Here is a 16,207-nt window from a genome sequence, read left to right as displayed (position 1 = left end):
TGGTAGAGAACCCCTTAGCAGGTTTCTCAACTAGTACATCAAGGAAAGGGAGCTCATTTGACTGCTCCATTTCAAAGGTGAATTTGAGCACAGGATGGAGCACATTAAGACATGTAAGGAAATTATTACATGCAGCTGCGGATTCAAATATAGCAAACATATCATCTACATATTGGAAATATGCAAGAGGTAGGAGGTTAGGTGTCATTCCCTTGAAGACCACGTTTCTCATAGAACCCAGCAAAGATATTTGCGAGAGCTGGGCCTAGAGGTGTTCCCATGGCAACACCATCTATTTGGGCATACATGGTGTCATTAAAACTGAACTCAACTGCGTGAGTTGCCGAGTTCATAAATTAAATGAATACTGATTCACACAATCGTGGCAGGTCCAGATTGCCATGATGTAGTGCTGCAGCACAAATACCTATGGCTTCCTTAAGTGATACATTGGTGAAAAGCCTAGCAATATCAAATGAGCACATGGACATGGCATTGCAATTGATATGCAAGTCCTGTATGGTCTTTGTAAATGTGAAGGAATCCTTCATTGTGTATGTGGAGAACTTGCTCAAAACTGGTTGTAACAATTCGCCCAACCATTTGGACAATTCATGTTGAGCAGAACCAGTCATAGATAGGATAGGGCTTAGAGGAACTTCAGTTTTGTGTGTCTCGGGCAGCTCATACATACGCAGACGCAGTGAGATGTGAGGACGAACCATGTCATATATATCATCTGGCTCATATTGCTCATACACAAGTCCAGCAAGAGATATTTTAGCTTGCTTTTGAGCAAGGCTGTCTGGTCATGTTTAGCTTGCTGGGCTTGTGTAAGTTTATTTACCTTATCACTCTAAACCAGTTAAAATTACTAAAATATGCGACGCATCCATGCTCACATGCTTAGGAGAGGCACACACATACACACATAGATAAAGAGGGGATGAAAAAGTTGGGAGGTTGAAGTAAATTTTCTAACAAATAGAAGTCAAATACTGGGTTGTAATGTCCTTAATTGAAGTTAAAGTCTTGGAGTACTCGCTGGAGCCACGTGCACAATTTCAGGCTTGCTTCTCTGGTTCCAGAAGGCCGAAGAGAGGTTTTATCTGTCTTCTTGGTGGTCGCCAGAAAAGTTCTGTAGTCTTGAGGCTTAGTAGCTGCCACCATGGTTTCCCTGGGACTTTGCTGCAGAGAGAGACAGAGACGGAGAGATTCTTTTCCTTGGAGTTCAGTTCCAGTCTCTTTTTTTACTCTGAGGCACAATTCAGAAACCTCCATGTTACACCAGCTGGTATGTCATTGTTTGAAAGAGCAGTTTTTTGAACTTCAGTGTCCTTCAGACATACTTGGTTGGGGTAGTGGGGGGGGCGGGGGGGTTGGCACTGTTGTCCTCTGTGGTTTAATAACCAGCCAACATTCACTGACTCGCTTGCACAAGAATGCCCATTTATGCAAAATATTGAAGGGAGACTAGTGTCTCTGGAGCTGTATCCAAGCAGGAGTCAGTGCCTACTGGCGGGGTGAGGAGTGGAAGAATATGGGCAGCAGGGATTGGGGGTGGGGGCAGGATAGGTGTTGTAAAAAAAAATTAACTGTGATGGTTTTTACTTAGTGGAACAATTTGATGAATAGACTTGTTAACTTAGTTTTGGGCTTCAAGGACAATGTAAAATTCGTGTCATGATTTATCGTTTCAAATCTGACCATTGTTTGAATGCATAGGTGGTTTCAGAAAACTGTTGTGTCGGAAAACTTTTTAAATAGATGTAACCTCACCGGAGGTGATAGTGAAATGTTATAACATTTTGAAGAGTGGGAAAAGCCCACCGTCAGCCTTTGGCAAAATAAAACACTCTGAGCTCACTGTTAGCAGTCAGATAATGTGTTTATTTTCTGAAAGTGTGGCTGTATGCTTGCATGTTTTGTGAGAGATGTCTTCTTTAATTAAACCTTTGTTGAATTTTAGTTTTAAAGCTTTAGTCTACAAATAGGTCTTGGGAAATGTGTTTTTCCACTAGATGGGTCTGTTGCTAAAGTTGACAGCAGCATTAAAAGACTCAATAATACTTCAAAAATAATTTCAAATTTAAATATAAATTTTAAAAATAATATTGCTCCGTCCTTCATTTCATACATTTTATCTGGTTACCGATTCTGTATTCCTCCTTTTTTATAATTTTAAATTGATTTTTATTTATTCTGATGTAACTGTTTTCTAATTCTAAATATAAATTTGGAAGTTTTCACTTGCCTGTTTATTTCTGCCTTGCTGCAACTGTCCAATTTGTTCAAAGTAGCTCAAAAAATGTTTTTTAATTTCCTGAAAACCATCTTTAAAAGCGAGTTTCAACCAAACAAAATCTCTAAATCTTTGTTTCATGATGGATGATTATTCAGTAAATGCTGTTCTACTTGGGTACTAAGCACCGGCCCTGAGGTTTCTTCTATGATCTGACCAAAAATAGGGAGAGATCACAGTGAACAAGGAGGAAACATTTGAGCAGTGCGGCCTGTTGCCACCTTAACCCCTGACCAGAATTTCTCTCCTCGCCCCACAAGGTCTGCCATTGGTCACTCCTTCCCCATCTGTTGCATGTAAATAACAGCAGTGGTACAAGTCCCAGAGAAGCAGCGAGATTTCTTTCCCACAATCCCACTTCCCACTGCTTCCAGGATTGCCATGTGGAAGGTGGGTCTAGGCCCAATGATTACATAGAATATACAGCACAGAAATAGGCCATTCGGCCCAACTAGTTCTTGATGACTTTTTTGTTCCACATGAGCAATTTCCCATTCTTCCTCATCTAACTCTATCAACATAACCCTCTATTCCCTTCTCGCTCATATGCGTATCCAGCTTTCCCTTAAATGCATCTATACTATTTACCTCAACTACTCCCTGTGGTAGCAAGATCCACTTTCTCACCAATCTCTGGGTAAAGAGGTTTCTTCGGAATTCCCTCTTTGATTTCTTGGTTACTATCTTATATTGATGAGCTCTAATTTTGCTCTTTCCCACAAGTGAAAACATTCTCCCTGTGTGTACTATATCAAATCCTTTCATAATTTTAAAGATTTCTATTAGGTAATCCCTCAGTTTTCCTTTTTCAAAAAGAAAGAGACCCATCCTTTTCGTCTTTTCTGATATGTATAACTTTGCGGTTCAGTAATAAAGAAAAAAGAACAAAGAATAGTACAACACAGCAACAGGCCATTCGGCCCTCCAAGCCTGCGCCGATCTTGATGCCTGTCTAAACTAAAACCTTCTGCACTTCTGGGGACCGTATCCCTCTATTCCCATCCTATTCATGTATTTGTCAAGATGCCTCTTAAACGTCGCTACTGTACCTGCTTCCACCACCTCCCCCAGCAGCAAGTTCCAGGCACTCACCACCCTCTGTGTAAAAAAACTTGCCTCGCACATCCCCTCTAAACTTTGCCCCTCGCACCTTAAACCTATGTCCCCTAGTAACTGACTCTTCCACCCTGGGAAAAAGCTTCTGATTATCCAGTCTGTCCATGCCACTCATAACTTTGTAAACCTCTATCATGTCGCCCTCCACCTCCGTCGTTCCAGTGAAAACAATCCGAGTTTATGCAACCTCTCCTCATAGCTAATACCCTCCAGACCAGGCAACATCCTGGTAAACCTCTTCTGTACCCTTCCAAAGCGTCCACGTCCTTCTGGTAGTGTGGCGACCAGAATTTCACGCAATCCTCTAAGTGTGGCCTAACTAAAGTTCTGTACAGCTGCGGCATGACCTGTCAATTTTTATACTCTATGCCCTGACCGATGAAGGCAAGCATGCCGTATGCCTTCTTGACTACCTTATCCACTTGCATTGCCACTTTCAGTGACCTGTGGACCTGTACGCCCAGATCTCTCTGCCTGTCAATACTCCTAAGGATTCTACCATTTACTGTATACTTCCCACCTGTATTAGATCTTCCAAAATGCATTACCTCACATTTGTCCGGATCAAACTCCATCTGTCATTTCTCCGCCCAAGTCTCCAACCGATCTATATCCTGCTGTATCCTCTGACAATCCTCATCACTATCCGCAACTCCACCAACCTTTGGGTCGTCCGCAAACTTACTAATCAGACCAGCTACATTTTCCTCCAAATCATTTATATATACTACAAACAGCAAAGGTCCCAGCACTGATCCCTGCGGAACACCACTAGTCACAGCCCTCCATTCAGAAAAGCACCCTTCCACTGCTACCCTCTGTTTTCTATGACAGAGCCAGATCTGTATTCATCTTGCCAGCTCACCTCAGATCCTGTGTGACTTCACCTTTTGTACCAGTCTGCCATGAGGGACCTTGTCAAAGGCTTTACTGAAATCCATATAGACAACATCCACTGCCCTTCCTTCGTCACTTCCTCAAAAAACTTAATCAAGTTAGTGAGACACGACCTCCTCTTCACAAAACCATGCTGCCTCTCGCTAATAAGTTCATTTGTTTCCAAATGGGAGTAAATCCTGTCCCGAAGAATCCCCTCTAATAATTTCCCTACCACTGACATAAGGCTCACCGGCCTATTATTTCCTAGATTAACCTTGCTACCCTGCTTAAACAAAGGAACAACATTGGCTATTCTCCAGTCCTCTGGGACCTCACCTGTAGCCAATGAGGATGCAAAGATTTCTGTCAAGGCCCCAGCAATTTCTTCCCTTGCCTCCCTCAGTATTCTAGGGTAGATCCCATCAGGCCCTGGGGACTTATCTACCTTAATGCTTTGCAAGACGTCCAACACCTCCTCCTTTTTGATAACGACATGACTGAGACTATCTACACTCCCTTCCCTAGGCTCATCATCCACCAAGTCCTTCTCTTTGGTGAATACTGATGCAAAGTACTCATTTAGTACCTTGCCCATTTCCTCTGGCTCCACACATAGGTTCCCTCCTCTGTCCTTGAGTGGGTTAAACCTTTCCCTGGTTACCCTCTTGCTCTTTATATACGTATAAAAAGCCTTGGGATTCTCCTTAATCCTGTTTGCCAATGACTTTTCATGACTCCTTTTAGCCCTCCTGACTCCTTGCTTAAGTTCCTTCCTACTGTCTTTATATTCCTCAAGGGCTTTGTCTGTTCCCAGCCTTGAAAATCTTCTTTGCAACCTCACTAGTGCTTCTTTATCATCTGAATAAGATGGCAACCAGACTGCACACAATACTCCAAGGGTGGTCTAACCAAGGTTCAACATAAGTTTAGTTTAACTTCTCTGCTTTTCAATTCTATCCCTCTTGAGAAAACCTTAGTGTGTGGTTTGCTTTTTATATAGAAGCATAGAAAAATAGGAGCAGGAGTAGGCCATTCGGCCCTTCGAGCCTTCAACGCCATTCAATATGATCATGGCTGATCATCAGTACCCTGTTCCCGCTTTCTCCCCATATTCCTTGATCCCTTTAGCCATAAGAACTATATCTAACTCTTTCTTGAATATATTTAATGATTTGGCCTCAACTGCTTTCCATGGTAGAGAATTCCATAGGCACACCACTCTCTGGGTGAAGAAATCCCTCCTCATCTCAGTTCTAAATGGCTTATCCCTTATACTTAGAATGTGACCCCTGGTCCTGGACTCCCCCGCCATTGGGGAACATCCTTCCTGCCATCTAGTCTGCCCAATACTGCTAGAATTTTGAAGGTTTCTATGAGATCCCCTCTCATTCTTTTAAACTCCAGCAACTACAAGCCTAATCGACCCAATTTCTCTTCATACGTCAGTCCTGCCATCCCCGGAATCAGTCTGGTGAACCTTCGCTGCACTCCATAGCAAGAACATCCTTCCTCAGATAAGGAGACCAAAACTGCACGCAATACCCCAGATGTGGTCTCACCAAGGCCTTGTATAATTGCAGCAAGACATCCTTGCTCCTGTACTCGAATCCTCTCGCTATGAAGGCCAATATACCATTTGCCTCCTGAACCCCCAGCTGCAACTGCATGCTTACTTTCAGCGACTGGTGCACAAGGACACCCAGGTTTTGCTGCACCTCCCCCTTTCCCAATCTTTCGCCGTTCAGATAATAATCTGCCTTTCTGTTTTTACCACCAAAGTGGATCACCTCACATTTATCCAGATGATACTGCATCTGCCATGTATTTGCCTACTCACTCAACCTGTCCAAATCACACTGGAACTTCTCTGCATCCTCCTCACAGCTCACACTCCCACCCAGCTTTGTGTCATCTGCAAACTTTTAATTCCCTCATCTATATCAGTAATACACATTGAGAATATCTGGGGTCCCAGCAGTGATCCCTGCGGTACCCCACTAGTGACTGCCTGCCACTCGGAAAAAGACACTACTCTTTGTTTCCTGTCTGCCAACCAGTTCTATATCCATGTCAGTACTTTACCCCTGCTCTTATGCCTAAGAGCGAAGACCAAAGTGTGGAAAGTCCTCATCAGGGAACTCCTCTTTGCTGACGATGCTGCATTAACATCTCACGCTGAAGAGTGTCTGCAGAGTCTCATCGACAGTTTTGCGGCTGCCTGCAATGAAGTTGGCCAAGCCATCAGCCTCAAGAAAACGAACATCATGGGACAGGACGTCAGAAATGCTCCATCCATCAATATCGGCGACCACGCTCTGGAAGTGGTTCAAGAGTTCACCTACATAGGCTCAACTATCACCATGTTTATTCCTACTCTTTGTTTCCTGTCTGCCAACCAGTTCTCTATCCATGTCAGTACTTTACCCCTGCTCTTACACCTAAGAGCGAAGACCAAAGTACGGAAAGCCCTCATCAGGGAACTCCTCTTTGCTGACAATGCTGCATTAACATCTCACACTGAAGAGTGTCTGCAGAGTCTCATCGACAGGTTTGCGGCTGCCTGCAACGAATTTGGCCTCATCATCAGCCTCAAGAAAACGAACATCATGGGACAGGATGTCAGAAATGCTCCATCCATCAATATTGGCGACCACGCTCTGGAAATGGTTCAAGAGTTCACCTACCTAGGCTCAACTATCACCAGTAACCTGTCTCTCGATGCAGAAATCAACAAGCGCATGGGAAAGGCTTCCACTGCTATGTCCAGACTGGCCAAGAGAGTGTGGGAAAATGGCGCACTGACACGGAACACAAAAGTCCGAGTGTATCAAGCCTGTGTCCTCAGTACCTTTTTTTTTTTTAGATTAGAGATACAGCACTGAAACAGGCCCTTCGGCCCACCAAGTCTGTGCCGAACATCAACCACCCATTTATACTAATCCTACACTAATTCCATATTCCTACCAAACATCCCCACCTGTCCCTATATTTCCCTGCCACCTACCTATACTAGTGACAATTTATAATGGCCAATTTACCTATCAACCTGCAAGTCTTTTGGCTTGTGGGAGGAAACCGGAGCACCCGGAGAAAACCCACGCAGACACAGGGAGAACTTGCAAACTCCACACAGGCAGTACCCAGAATTGAACCCGGGTCCCTGGAGCTGTGAGGCTGCGGTGCTAACCACTGCGCCACTGTGCCACCCCACCTTGCTCAACGGCAGCGAGGCCTGGACAACGTATGTCAGCCAAGAGCGACATTTCAATTCATTCCATCTTTGCTGCCTCCGGAGAATCCTTGGCATCAGGTGGCAGGACTTCATCTCCAACACAGTAGTCCTCGAGGTGGCCAACATCCCCAGCTTATACACACTACTGAGTCAGCGGTGCTTGAGATGGCTTGGCCATGTGAGCCGTATGGAAGATGGCAGGATCCCCAAGGACACATTGTACAGCAAGCTTGCCACTGGTATCAGACCTACCAGCCGTCCATGGCTCCGCTTTAAAGACATCTGCAAACGCGACATGAAGTCCTGTGACATTGATCACAAGTCTTGGAAGTCAGTTGCCAGCGATCACCAGAGCTGGCGGACTGCCATAAAGGTGGGGCTAAAGTGTGGCGAGTCGAAGAGACTTAGCAGTTGGCAGGAAAAGAGACAGAAGCGCAAGGGGAGAGCCAACTGTGTAACAGCCCCGACAACCAATTTTTTCTGCAGCACCTGTGGAAGAGTCTTTCACTCTAGTATTGGCCTTTATAGCCACTCCAGGTGCTGCTCCACAAACCACTGACCATCTCCAGTCTCCCAAGACAAGGAGGCCAAAGAAGACTTTACCCCCAATCCCATGTGCTTTAATTTTATACGCTAATCTCTTATGTGGGACCTTATCGAAAGCCTTCTGAAAGTCCAAATACACCACATCCACTGGTTTTCTCTTATCTATTCTGCTCACTACATCCTCAAAAAATTCCAGTAGATTTGTCAAGCATTTTGTAAATCCATGTTGACTTTGTCCGATCATGTCACTGTTTTCCAAGTGCTCTGCTATTACATCTTTTATAATGGACTCTAGCACTTTTCCCACTACTGATGTCAGGCTAACTGGTCTATAATTCCCTGCTTTCTCTCTACCTCCTTTATTAAATAGTGGGGTTACATTAGCTACCCTCCAATCCATTGGAACTGTTCCAGAGTCTCTCGACTTTTGAAAAATGACCAGCAATGCGTCTACTTTTTCTGGGGCTACATCAAGTTCCTCGTGGTGCAGATTATCAGGCCCTGGGGATTTATCAGCCTTCAATCCTGTCCATTTCCCAAACACCATTTCCCTACTAATACAGATTTCATACAGTTCCTCCTTCTCAGTAGACCCTATGTTCCCCAACATTTCTGGGAGGTAATTTGTGTCTTCCTTTGTGAAGACAGACCAAAATATGCATTTAATTGGTCTGCCATTTCTTTGTTCCCCCATTATAAATTCCCTCGTTTCTGACTGTAAGGGACACACATTTGTCTTCACTAATCTTTTTCTCTTCACATATCTATAGAAGCTTTTACAGTCAGTTTTTATGTTCCCTGCAAGCTTACTCTCATACTCTATTTCCCCTTCTTAATCAATTCTTTTGTCCTCCTTTGCTGAATTCTAAACAGCTTCCAATCCTCAGGTTTGCTGCTTGTTATGGCCATTTTATATTTCTCCTCCTTGGATCCAATACTATCCCTAATTTCTTTTGTAAGCTCGGTTGAGCCCCCTTCCTGTTTTATTTTTGCACCAGACAGGAATGAATGAACAATTGTTGTAATTTATCCAAGCACTCTTTAATTGTTAGCCATTGCCTGTCCACTGTCAACCCTTTAAGTAACGTTCCCCAATCTATCATAGACAACTCGCGCCCCATACCTTCATAGCTTCCTTTATTTTGATTCAGGACCCTAGTCTCAGCATCAACTCTCCCCTCTCCAATCTAATGAAGAATTCTATCATATGGTCTTCTTAACCTGCATCAAAACTTTTAGTGATTTGTGTATTTGTACTTGAGATTCCTTTATTCCTCTGCCCCATTTAGATTCTTATTTTCCAAGCAATATGTGACCTCCTTATATTTATTACCAAAATGTAATAATTCACAGTTATCTATATTGAAATTCATTTGAAAATGTATGCCTATTCTGCATACATAGTATATTAATGTCTTCTCGTAATTTGTTGCAATCCTCCTCAGTATTGACTATCCCTCTCAATTTTGTGCTGTCTGTAAATTTAGAAATTATGCTTTTGATTGTAAAGTCTAAGTCATTGATGGAAATTGTGAACAGCAGTAGCTCCAGCACTAAAATAAAAACAAGAAATGCTGGACATACTCAGCAGAACTGGCAGCATCTGTGGAGAGAGAAGCAGAGTTAACGTTTCAGGTCAGTGACCCTTCATCAGAACTAGCAAAGTATAGAAATGCAATAGGTTTTAAGCAAGTAAAGTGGGGGTGGGACAAGAGACAACAAAAGGCAAGGTGTTGATAGGACAGAGGGTCACAGAGAAAAACTGACCAGAAGGTCGTGGAGCAAAGGCAAATGGTATTTATTTAGAGATACAGCACTGAAACAGGCCCTTCGGCCCACCGAGTCTGTGCCGACATTCAACCACCCATTTATACTAACCTACACTAATCCCATATTCCTACCATATCCCCACCTGTCCCTATATTCCCCTACCACCTACCTATACTAGGGGCAATTTATAATGGCCAATTTACCTATCAACCTGCATGTCTTTGGTGGTGGGAGGAAACCGGAGCACCTGGCGAAAACCCACGCAGACACAGGGAGAACTTGCAAACTCCGCACAGGCAGTACCCAGAATTGAACCCGGGTTGCTGGAGCTGTGAGGCTGTGGTGCTAACCACTGCGCTACTGTGCCACCCATATGTTAATGGTGTGTTGAAAGAAAAAGCGTTAATGCAGAGAGGGTGTTAATTGACAGAACATTGAACAGCCCTGGCCCAAAGCACAAACATGAAAAAAACAGTGGGTAGGCACATGGTAAAAAAATTAATGATGAAACAAGCTAAAATAAAATAAACAAATAAAAAATAATAAATAATAAAAAAAAGAAAAAAATAACTAAAAATAAAAAGTGAGGCCCGACATGCTCTGAAATGATTGAACTCAATGCTCAGTCCAGCCGGCTGTGGCGTGCCTAATCGGTAAATGAGATGCTGTTCCTCGAGCTTGCATTGATGTTCACTGGAACACTGCATCAAGCCCAGGACACATATATGAGCGTGAGAGCAGGGGAGTCTGTTGAAATGGCAAGCAACGGGAAGCTCGGGGTCATGCTTTCGGACTGAGTGGAGGTGTTTCGCAAAGCGGTCACCCAATCTGTGTTTGGTCTCCCCAATGTAGAGGAGGTCACATTGTGAGCAGTGAATACAGTATATTAAATTGAAAGAAGTGCAAGTAATTCGCTGCTTCACCTGAAAGGAGTGTTTGAGGCCTTGGATAGTGATGAGAGAGGACGTAAAAGGGCAGGTATTACACCTCCTGTGATTTTATGGGAAGGTGCCGTGGGAAGGGGATGAGGAGTTGGGGATAATGGAGGAGTGGACCAGAGTGTCGCAGAGGGAACGATCCTATCAGAATGCTGACGGGGCGGCAGGGGAAGATGCGTTTGGTAGTGGCATCAAGCTGGACATGGCGGAGGATGATCCTTTGGATGTGGAGGCTGGTGGAGTGGAAAGTGAGGACAAGGGAAACCCTGTCGCGGCTCTGGGAGGGAGGGGAAGGGTGAGGGTAGAGGTGCATGAAATGGGCTGGACACAGTCTAAGGCTCTGTCAATCACAGTGAGTGGAAATCCTCGGTTGAGGAAAAAGGAAGATATATCAGAAGCGCGGTCATGGAAGGTTGCATCATCTGAGCAGATGCGTCAGAGACAGAGAAACTAGGAGAATGGAATGGAGTCCTTACAGGAGGCAGGGTGTGAAGAAGTGTAGTCGAGGTAGCTGTGGGCTTATAATCAATATTAGTAGACAGCCTATCCCCAGAGATGGAGATAGAGAAGTCAAGGAAGGGAAGGGAAGTGTTGGAGATGGACCATGTAAAGGTAAGAGAAGGGTGGAAATTGGAAGCAAAGTTGATAAGGTTTTCCAGTTCGGGGCGGGAGCAGGAAACAGCACCGATACAGTCATCAATGTACCGGAAAAAGAGTTGGGGGAGGGGGCCTGAGTTAGACTGGAACGAGGAATGTTCGATATATCCCACAAAAAAGCAGGCATAACTAGGACCCATGTGGGTACCCATAGCAACACCTTTTACTTCAATGAAGTGAGTGGAGTTGAAGGAGAAGTTGTTCAATGTGAGAACAAGTTCAGCCAGGTGAAGGAGGGTGGTGGTGGGGACTTTTTGGGCCTCTGTTAATGAAGAAGCGGAGAGCCCTCAAACTGTCCTGGTGGGAGATGGAGGTGTAGAGAGATTGGACATCCATAGTGAAGAGGAGGCGGTTAAGGCCAGGAAACTGGAAATTGTCAAAATGACATCGGGCGTCAAAAGAGTCACGGATGTAGGTGGGAAGAGACTGGACCAGGGGAAAAAAGATAGAGTCAAGATAGGAAGAAAAGAGCTGAGGTGAGAGTGACTGCCCTTGACATCAAGGCAGCATTTGACTGAGGATGGCATCAAGGAGCCCTAGCAAAACTGAGGTCAATGCCAATCAGGGGGAAAACCCTCCGCTGGCTGGAGTCATATCTGGCGCAAAAGAAGATGGTTGTGGTTGTTGGAGGTCAATTATCTGAACTCCAGGACATCACTGCAGGAGTTCCTCAGGGTAGTGTCCTTGGCCCAACCATCTTCAGCTGCTTCAACAATGACCTTTCTTCAATCATAAGGTCAGAAGTGGGGATGTTCGCTGGTGATTGCACAATGTTCAGCACCATTTGTGACTCCTCAGATACTGAAGCAGTGTAAAAATGCAGCAAGACCTGGACAATATCCAGGCTTGGGCTGATAAGTGGCAAGTAACATTTGCGCCACACAAGTGCTAGGCAATGATCATCTCCAACAAGAGAGGATCTAACCATCTCCCCTTGACATTCAATGGCATTACCATCACTTAATCCCCCACTATCAACATCCTCGGGGCTAACATTGACAAGAAACATAACTGGAGTAGCCATATAAATACTGTGGCTACAAGAGTATGTCAGAGGCCAGGAATCCTGAGGTGAGTCATCCAGGCCAAAGCAGCCCGCTTGATTGGCACCTCATCTACAAACATTCACTCCCTCCACCACCGACGCACGGTGGTAGCAGTATGTACCATCTACAAGATGCATTGCAGCAATGCACCAAGGCTCCTTAGATAGCACCTTCCAAACCTGCGACCTCTACCAACTAGAAGGACAAGGGCAGCAAATGCATGGGAACACCACCACCTGCAAGTTCCCCCTCCAAGTCACACACCATCCTGACTTGGAACTACATCGTCGTTCCTTCACTGTCGCTGGATCAAAATCCTGGAACTCCCTTCCAAACAGCACTGTGGGTATACCTACCCCACATGGACTGCAGTGGTTCAAGAAGGCAGCTCACCACCACCTTCTCAAGGGCAGTTAGGGATGGGTAATAAATGCTGGCCTGGCCAGCGTTGCCCACATCCCATGAATGAATAAAAAAAAAATCACAGACCTGTGATTTTATTCTTTTGGGCGGCACAGTGGCGCAGTGGTTAGCACCGCAGCCTCACAGCTTCAGGGACCCGGGTTCGATTCTGGGTACTGCCTGTGCGGAGTTTGCAAGTTCTCCCTGTGTCTGCGTGGGTTACCTCCGGGTGCTCCGGTTTCCTCCCACATGCCAAAGACTTGCAGGTTGATAGGTTAATTGACCATTATAAATTGCCCCTGGTATAGGTAGGTGGTAGGGAAATATAGGGACAGGTGGGTATGTGATAGGAATATGGGATTAGTGTAGGATTAGTATAAATGGGTGGTTGATGGTCAGCACAGACTCGGTGTGCCGAAGGGCCTGTTTCAGTGCTGTGTCTCAAAACTAAACTAAACTAAGTTCAGTGGGGCAGGAACAGGCTGAATCAATGGGTCTGCCAGGACAGTCCTGTTTGTGGATTTTAGGAAGGAGGTAGAAGCGGGCTGTCCAGGGTTGCGGGAGTATGAGGTTGGAAGCTGTAGAGTGAAGATCTCCAGAGGAGATGAGGTCAGTGACAGTCCTGTGGACAGTAGCTTGATGTTCGGTGGTGGGGTCATGGTCCAGGGGGAAGTAGGAAGAAGTGTCTGAGAGTTGGCGCTCAGCCTCTGCAAGGTAGAGGTAGATGTGCCAGACAACAACAGCACCACCCTTGTCTGCAGGTTTGATGACAATGTCGGGGTTAGACTTGAGAGAACGGAATGCAGCAAGTACAGAGGGTTTCAGGTTAGAGTGAGTGAGGGGGCCAGAGAAATTAAGATAGCCGATGTCTTGCTGGCAGTTTTCAATGAAAAGATCAAGAATGGGTAAGAGGCCAGAGGGAGCGGTCCAGCTGGATGGAGAATGCTAGAGGCAGGTGAATGGGTCTGCTGGCCAAGGGGAGGGCTCCTGGTCAAAGAAGTGAGCCCGGAGGCGAAGGCGACGGAAGGAGAGCTCATCGTCATGCTGAGCACGAAATTCACTGAGGTGGGGGCGAAAGGGGATAGAACTAAGTCCTTTGCTGAGTACAGAACATTCAGCGTCAGAGAGGGGAAGGTCAGAGGCTACAGTGAATACATGGCAAGGAGTCAGATCAGAAGGGGTGGGGTCAGAGGGAAGTGAAGAGGAAGAAGGATCTGGAGGGGCATTAGTCCCCATCAGCTGCTGGAGCTTGTGTTCCTTAACATCTGAAAGGAAGAAAAAAAGTTTTTTAAAATGCGTCGGATAAGACGAAGGATGAAATTAAACTGCGGAGTAGAACAGCTTTGAGATAAGGTGAGGCGGTGCTTCTGGAGAATGTCCAGCGTGATGCCACAAGCCCCAAACGCACCTTTCCCGTCTATCCCCTGTCAGCATTCTGAAGGGATCATTCCCTCCATGACACCCTGGTCCACTCCTCCATTACCCCCAACACCTCGTCCCCTTCCCACGGCACTTTCCCATGCAATCGCAGGAGGTCTAAAACCTGCTCTTTTACCTCCTTTCTCCTCACTATCCAAGGCCCCAAACACTTCTTTCAAGTGATGCAGTGAGTTTTGATTGGAAAAGACCTTCTCTGGCTGTGCTCCTCTCTCTATCCAGAGATACCTTTTAAGGTTGAAACTTGTCAGGTTGGGGTGTCAGTCAGGTGTCTAAGGGCTCTCTCCCCTGGGGTGATTCATACAGTGTTCCAGGAGATGGGAACCATTGTTACATGATGGCATCTGAATGTGGTCCATTTTGGGAAATAGATGTTATTTCAAATGACTTCGTAAGCTCCATTCCTGCGAATAAGAGTTGTTAGCGTGGAATGTGCTGTTTTGCCATTTCAATTTGTTTTCCCCAAAGTTAATTCAGATGTGAATAATGGATCTCATCTTCCACAGATAAAAATGTTTATTGACAGTATGGGGGTGGGCGGGGGGGGGGGGGTCACCTGACTCTACTTAATTTTGTCTGTGGTGCAAATGTGTCCTTTTTTGTAGTTCACTTCAACAGTTGACTTTTATTTCATAATTTCTCCAGATCATTTCATATTTCATCACTCTTCCCTTCATGAGTGAAACATCTGACACTACATGGTTATCTAATAGATATTTTTAGATGCACAGATGTAATCCACTTGGACCAGGAGTTTTATTCTCTTTGCATTTGATTAGTTTAGTTAATATTTCTCCTCTTTTTATTTTAAATGTGCTTATATCATTTCTAATTTCATCTTTTGATGGAATGCTCACTTGATCTATTTCCCTGAAGCAAAATAATTATTTGATATTTCTGCCATTTTACTATTTCTGCCTGTGATATTATCCTGATCATCCTTTAATAGCCCTAATCCTATCCCAACTTTCCCTGTAGAATATTTTAATATTTTGCTTTATGTTCTTGATAATTCAATTTCATAGTTCCTCTTTGTCTTCCCTATTATTTTTTCCTTTTCACTTATCTCCTCGTCTCTTCATGTTCTCTCGTCTTTTTCTCCTTTTCTGTCAATGTATTTAATGCATGTACATGCATTCCTTACCCTCAATTTTATTGTTATGTCTTTATTCATCCATGGTGCATTATTAGTGTTTAGTTTGTTCTTGTTTTTTAAGGGGAATATATTTTTCATGAGCTTTGTTGAACACCTTTTTGAATATTTTCTATTGCTGTTGAACATCTTTGTTTGTCAATATTATTATCGATTTTATTTTCCCAAGTTGTATTCTCAGCCCCTCAAAATCAGTTTTTCTCCGATCTATTACCCTGGTCTTTGACATGCTTATGTCCTTCTCAATAATTATCTTAAACCATTGTATGTTATGGTCACAATTGCCTAGACGCTTCCCTACTTTTACTTCTCTTATCAGCTCTGATCAATTCCCCATTAGCAGATCCCGTAGCAAATTCTCCTTTCTTGGGCTTCTTATATACTGGGTTAGAAAGGAATCCTGTAAACATTGTAGGAACTCCCTTCCCTTACTCATTTACCTCCATCTTCTGGCCAATTAATTTTGAGGTAGTTAAAATTCCCCATGATTATCAATCTATGTTTGTTACTAATTTCCCTAATATACTTGCCTATATTTTCCTCCACCTTCCTTCCACTATTTGGTGATCTGCAGACTATCCCTATGAGTGTGGCTTATCCTTCTCTATCTCTTATCTCTACTAAAATGGATAATATTTCAGTTTTACCAAAGGCCACCTTACTTATTTCTACAGTCATTACATCTCTCTAATTACAGCAACTTCACCTCCCCATTCTCACTCCTTAACT

General features: G+C 44.4%; 1 protein-coding gene across 1 annotated transcript in view; it reads left to right on the top strand.

The window, feature by feature from the left end:
• LOC137374595 (uncharacterized) overlaps window positions 1–16,207 on the top strand; it is a 108,886-nt gene that overhangs the window by 31,309 nt on the left and 61,370 nt on the right. The window lies entirely within an intron of this gene.

The sequence above is a fragment of the Heterodontus francisci genome, chromosome 10, assembly GCF_036365525.1.
Source record: "Heterodontus francisci isolate sHetFra1 chromosome 10, sHetFra1.hap1, whole genome shotgun sequence".
Classification (NCBI taxonomy): domain Eukaryota; kingdom Metazoa; phylum Chordata; class Chondrichthyes; order Heterodontiformes; family Heterodontidae; genus Heterodontus; species Heterodontus francisci.
The sequence above is the reverse complement of the archived record's forward strand: the minus strand, read 5'-3'. Positions and strand labels throughout refer to the sequence as shown.